The sequence below is a fragment of the Geospiza fortis genome, unplaced genomic scaffold, assembly GCF_000277835.1.
Source record: "Geospiza fortis unplaced genomic scaffold, GeoFor_1.0 scaffold244, whole genome shotgun sequence".
NCBI classification, from domain to species: domain Eukaryota; kingdom Metazoa; phylum Chordata; class Aves; order Passeriformes; family Thraupidae; genus Geospiza; species Geospiza fortis.
Window position 1 is genome coordinate 1737063 of NW_005054370.1, and position 6055 is coordinate 1743117.

At 59.1% G+C, this 6055-nt stretch overlaps 1 protein-coding gene across 1 annotated transcript in view; it reads left to right on the forward strand.

The window, feature by feature from the left end:
* MXRA7 (matrix remodeling associated 7) overlaps positions 1–6055 on the forward strand; it is a 25747-nt gene continuing 19692 nt past the window's right edge. Inside the window, exon 1 of the mRNA XM_031059978.1 lies at positions 1–29. The gene's annotated coding sequence lies outside the window, so the exon portion shown is untranslated. The remainder of the gene's footprint in view (positions 30–6055) is intronic.

The window sequence follows — 6055 nt, forward strand, 5'->3', positions numbered from 1 at the left end:
CCGGACACCGGGAGGATGCGGAGAGCAAGGTAAGGCCGGCTCCCCTGGGTCCCCACAGCCGAGGTCCCCCCGTGGTGTCCCTTCTCCATCCCTCTGTCCCTGCGCGTGGCGCGGAGGGAGCAGCGCTTCGGGTTTTTCTCTAAAATAAGAGAGGTCCCGGCAAAGCCCGTGTTTTGTCTTCGGGTGGGAACAAGCTCATTGTCCCAGGGGAGGCAGCGGTTTGGGGGTGTTTCTGGCTCCTTCCCTCCCCGGTCCGCCAAGGAATGCTCCTAGAAATAATCAAGAAAGTGAAGATTTAAGGGAAGAGAAGCGTGTGTCAGTGTGAGCCTCTCCTGTGTGCACATCTAACCCCCGGGAGTCTTTTCCTTTCTCCAAGAGCTTATCCAGGTGCTGGGGTATGTGCTTGTGTTTATTCTTCCCGTCCGCATCCCTTTTCTGTGGATTACAGAAACTGTGCCCGGATTCCTTGCGCTGTCCCTGCCTGCCCCGGGGAAGGGACCGCCCCACTCCTCAGCCCCAGCAGGATGCTGGCCCCAAGCTCTGACCCCTGGCTGAACTGGGGGGGCTGGGGGCGGCAGCGATGCCAATAAACGCCCGGTAAATCCTCCTCCTCCACCGGATCTTGTTTAAAAATACAAGAGCGACCCAGTGCCCACGGGAAGATCTTGTTCTGCTCTTGCCCAGCCTGGATGGGACTCGGTGACAGCCTGAGGCACCCGAACTCCCTGTCTCGGTGGCTTTCTCCCATGTGGCTCCTTGTCCAAAGGGCGGGAAGGGAGCGCTGGGGCGGCTCGGGAATGCGGGAGCGTCGCCGTGTGCCGGCAGCGTGTTTGGGCCGGGGCACAGGGCTGGGGCCCAGTCGCCTCCTGGCTATTATTAGCGGCATTTGTAATCCTCAGCAACTGTTTCCAGGCTGCCGGGCAGTGCACACTCAGCCCTCGCCTTGGAAAGCATCTCCAGTGACTCACCGGATAGCCTTGGGCAGGTCCCGGGGGCTCGCACACCCTGCTCTGTGCCGCGATGCTCTGCAACACCCACGGGGCACCTGCTCGGGGCTGGGCTGTGGCTCTGCCTCCCTGTGCTCCTCGCACCTCCCTTGGTGGTTTTTGAGCCCCAGAGCTCTCCCTGTCCCCTTCCCAGTGCCCCTTGTCCTTGGATACAGCTCTTGAGCAACCCCGTGCCTTGTACAGCATCCTGGAAACCACATCTGTTTCTCCCTCGTGTGATTTATCAGTGCCTGTGAGTACCAGGATCTCTGGAGAGCTCCTGGGCCACCGTTGGCCAGCTGGGTCCTGGCTGGGCCGGCTCAGCACCAAAGTTGGCCACTTGGCTGGAGCTGCTCTCTGGTGAGGTGCGTTGGGGCAGATGGACAGATCCAGGGCTGCCAGAGCCCACAGGTTCCTCTGCTGCTAGCTCACATCTTGGGAATGTTTTCCTCCCCTCTGGCAGCTCTTCAGCCCTGATTTCTTTGATCAGGCACTGCTGCAATGCTTGTTGCCTTCAGAGAAGGGTTCAGCTCCTTTGTCCCCGCTCAGCACGGGTGCAGTACCAGGGTTTTGTGTGCCTGGAATGAGTTCTTACTCAAGAAATGGGGGGTTCTGTGTCCTCCAGGAGCCTGGCTGGGCTCTGTGGGACTGGGGCTCCTCACTGCCCTCAGCCCCTCTTACAGCAAAGGAGCAGCACAGGGTCCTGCCCAGCTTTTCCTCCTGGGAATTGTTCCCTCAGTGTGTGAGCAGGGCAGGACAAGGATGCTGCTCACCCTGGGCCTGAGCAGCATCCCTTTGGGAGGGTCAGGGAGCAGGCCTGCGTGGTGTGGGTGGTGTGGGGAGCAGTGGGAGGGGGAGCAGTGCTGACTGTGTGTTTGGGAGCCGTGGCCAGCACATGATCCCACAGCTGCCAGCGCTGCCGGCCCTGGGGCCGGGTGGCACAGCTGGCCAAGGGACCACGAGGGACTACGTGCCCTTCCAGCAGGCACCACACACGTGTGGCAGTGCCCAGCCTGCTGATCCAAGAGTGGGAGAGACCATCCACAGCTCTGCAGGATCTCCCTGATTCCCTGGTTTTGCTCCCTATGAACATCCTCAAAGTTGCTTCATCCTTCCCCTCCTCCAGCACCACCCAGACCCAAGCCCTGAAGATGTTACAGGCAGCGATGGGACAGGCTCTGAGCAGAGCAGGGAGTGCTTGGCAGGAGGCTGCTGATGGAATCGTTCCCTTTGCAGCCTGTCTTGGCTCGGTGAGGGCTGCAGTCCCCTGATGTGACTCAGCAGAGGCTCCCAGACCCTGTCCGGCTGCTGGCTCCTGCAGGCTCAGGGCTCCTCAGTACATCAGCAGGCACTCAGAGAGCTTTCTCTCCTTATTTATTTTCTCTCCTTATTTATTTTCTTTCCTTATTTTCTTTCCCCCCGTTTGCTTAGCACGCACTGTGCCAGGCTGGCTCGCATTGCCCGCAGCCATTAACCACTCGACCAAAATGCTGATGGATGAACCCGCCCAGGGAGAGCAGCCTCGGTGTGTTAATGACGGGCTGGAGCCGTGCATCCCTCTGCCTCCTCCCTCCCTGCTCCCTGCCTGTGCAAACTGGGATCTGCTGGGGCAGCTGCGTGTCTCAGCCTCCCTCCTGTTTCCATCTCCTGCAAGGCTGGTAAAATCGCACACTGAAGGCTCCCTGCCCCTGTCTGCAGTGACCAGTTCATTGCAGCATCATGCTCAGGGCTATAAAATGACCCAGTGGCAGAGCAGGGAAAGGAGCCCAGGAGTCCTTGTTTCCCTTAACTGCTGGTAGTGCTTCCCCTTGTCTCTGTTGGCTCCCATCACTGAAAAAAAAACAAAACTTAATTAGTCTGTCATTGTCTGTTCTCATCCCCATCCCCAGCTCGTTAATGGATGAGGCAGTGCTGTCAAAGCAATCCCATAATGAAAAGCTGCTGGGTGGGAACTGGGTGGGAACAGCAGCGAATCTGGGGCTGTGGAGCGTGGTTCTTGTGAGAAACGGTCAGAAACTTCAACTCCCTAATGAGCCATTCTGTCCTGAAGTGACAGGTGGCAGGGACCGGGCAGGGTTTTCAGTGTTGGACCAGAGCCACCTCCGGGATGCCATCCTGGCCAAAATGTTCTGGAGATGGGGAGGGTGAGTGGGCAGTGCCAGTGCCAGTTTGCCAAGGGTTAATTGCAGCTGAGAGCTTCAAACAGAGCAGGGGCGAGTGGGTGACGGGGGGAAGAGGGGACACACAAACCCTGCCTGGGCAGGGACAGCCTGGACAGCAGGGGCACAAAGGCTTCATCTGTCCCTTCTGCCAAGCTCCTGGTGCATTTTCCCGGTGCCTCCCACCCCAGGCTGTGCCTCCCTGGGGGCTCCTGGCACCTCTGGACACACCAGGCAGCCCAAACCACCCAGCTCCCCCCAGGAGCCCTGTTCACATTTACAAAGTCATCATTTCCCCCTCTGATGCCTCCTGCCTGCCCTCCCCGTGCCGCAGGGGAGAGGGTGTCTAATTAAGTCTGGCTGTAATTGGCAGCTGTTCAGGCCGTGTCTGCACTGCCAGAGGGCTGGGACAGGAGCTCCAGTGTCCCACAGGGCACTGGGGGGGATGTGGTGATGTGCTCCTCCCATCACAGCCCTGGCAGCAGCACAGCCAGGGAATGCAGGGCTCCCCACCCAGATCCCCGAGTGCTCAGCTGTGCCCAGCTCTCACCAGAGCAGCCTGTGCCAGGGACAAATTCATCATCTCCTGCAGAGAATGGAAACTGGGAAGTGACACAGGACGTGTGTGACCCCCAGGGACCTGTGCACGTGTCCTGCCCACCTTGAATCCCACCACGGGGCTCTGCTGGGACGTGGTGAGGGACAGGAGGCATTGGGGTCTGTGTTGTGTCCCCTACATGGGTCGAGGAGGTTGGGCTCCCACAGGTCCTTGTGGGCTGGGTGAAGCAGAGGCCACTGGATTCTCTGCCTCCTGAAGTGCCCACTTTTGTGAAGCTGCCAGGTGAGGGCCAGCTTTGCCTGCTGCCAAGGATGCCATGCAGCTCACCTGGGCAGCAAGGACATCCTGGTGTGGGGTGTTTGCTGTAGCAAACAGGGAAGGAGCTGGATGTGGTGGTGCCTGCAGGGATGGGAGATGCCCAGCTGGGCTCCTCACCCTGCTGTGGGACACACCAGAGCTCTCCTGGCACTGCCTGGTCCTCATCAAGGGCTGGGTGGTCCTGGAGCTTCAGAAATGCTCTGCCCACTCTGTGGCCTGTCCTTGCCTGTAGCAGTGACAGGGGAAGTGGCAGGAGCAGATGGTCCCACGCTTTGGGGGGCTCAGACCTGCAAAACTCCATCTCCACATGAGGGACATCCTCTCCAGGCACCCCAGAGCTGGCAGGACATCACCAGGGCTGGAAAACTGCTCTTGCTGTGCAGCTGCTCCTCTGGGCAGGGCGAGGACGGAGAGCCCCAGTGGTGGGTGAAGGGGAGCTGCTGACGCAGCAGCTGCTTTGCTCTGCTAAACTCTGCCCAACATTTTTATTAGCATTTTTTTTTTTAAGGTTTCTTCCTTCCCCTTTTCTCCTGGCTTTTCTCTTTCTGGCTAGCGCTCTCCTGTCTGCTTTTCTTCCCTCTTGCAATGTCTTGCATCAGGCTTGGAGCAGAAAGTGCAGCCATAAATGGCAACACACAGGACCCAGGAGTTTAATCCAAGATAATTTTCTCCTCTTGCTTTGCAGCCTGGGATCTTGCCTTTTCCTGAAGCTGGAGCAGGGCACTTATTTGTCCCCAGCCTGCCCATAAGGGCCAGGGCTGTCCCTGAAGAAAGGGTGAGGGACACACCACCCCCAAAGTGTCCTCTTGTCCTTTCTGAGAAAGAAGCCCAGGTTTGCAGCAGGGATGGAGGAAGTGGGGAGGAAATGGCCAGAAATGAGCTGAAAACCAGATGATGCTGCAGGGGGAAGCCTGGCTCCCATCTCCCATAGGCTGGGAGAGGGTTCAGTGCTGGCAGAGCCTTGAGGGGGCATTTTGGGGTCATGATGGTCATGATGCCAAGCTCCTCTGTCTGAGCCATCCTGCCCAGGGAGACCCAGGTTGTCCATGCTCAGTGCTGGCTGTGTCCAAGATGTCCCTGTCCTCGCCCTGCTTTGCTCCAAACCCCTCTGCCAGAGTCAGCTCCACGCACGACTGTCGTGGCCATGGAGCTGAAGGGCAGCAGCACGTTTGTGATGATCCAACAAATGCTTGGCTCTGCAGCCAGGAGCCGCCGAGGCAGATGGATCAGATGGATCGCTGCCTTGTTATTGGAGGTGGATGACTTGCTGCATTTTAACCCTGGCCTTTCCGGAGCCCATTGAGCTGTGCCCAGGTGTGATTCAGAGGTACCAGGGCACGGGCTGTGCTGTGCCTGGGCTGGCTCGGTGATGCCCGCGGGCAGGAGCGGGCATGGAGCTTTCCCGGAGCGTTTCCAGAGCATTCCCGGAGCATCCCTGGAGCATCCCCGGAGCGTTCCCGGAGCGTTCCCGGAGCTTTCCCTGGAGCGTTCCCGGCGCATTCCCAGAGCGTTCCCGGAGCGTTCCCGGAGCATCCCTGGAGCGTTCCCGGAGCGTTCCCGGAGCTTTCCCTGGAGCGTTCCCGGCGCATTCCCAGAATCACAGAATTTCTGGGTTGGAAGAGACCTTTAAGATCATCGAGTCCAACCCATCTTCTAACACCTCAACTAGATCATGGCACCAAGTGCCAGATCCAGTCTTTTTTTAAACACATCGAGGGATGGTGACTCCACCACCTCCCTGGGTAGATGATTCCAGTACTTGAATTCCTGGAGCTTTCCCGGAGCGCTCCCAGAGCATTCCCCGAGTGTTCCTGTTGCGTTCCCTGAGCATTCCCGCAGCATTCCCCGAGTGTTCCCGTTGCGTTCCCTGAGCATTCCCGTTGCGTTCCCGTTGCGTTCCCGCAGCATTCCCCGAGGGTTCCCGTTGTGTTCCTGGGGCGCTCCCAGCCCCGGGCCCGGCAGCTGCCGCCCAGCGCGTCCCTGGCTCGGCCATGAGATCTTTGTTTGCCGCAGCAGCTGCTGGGGGGGGGCGG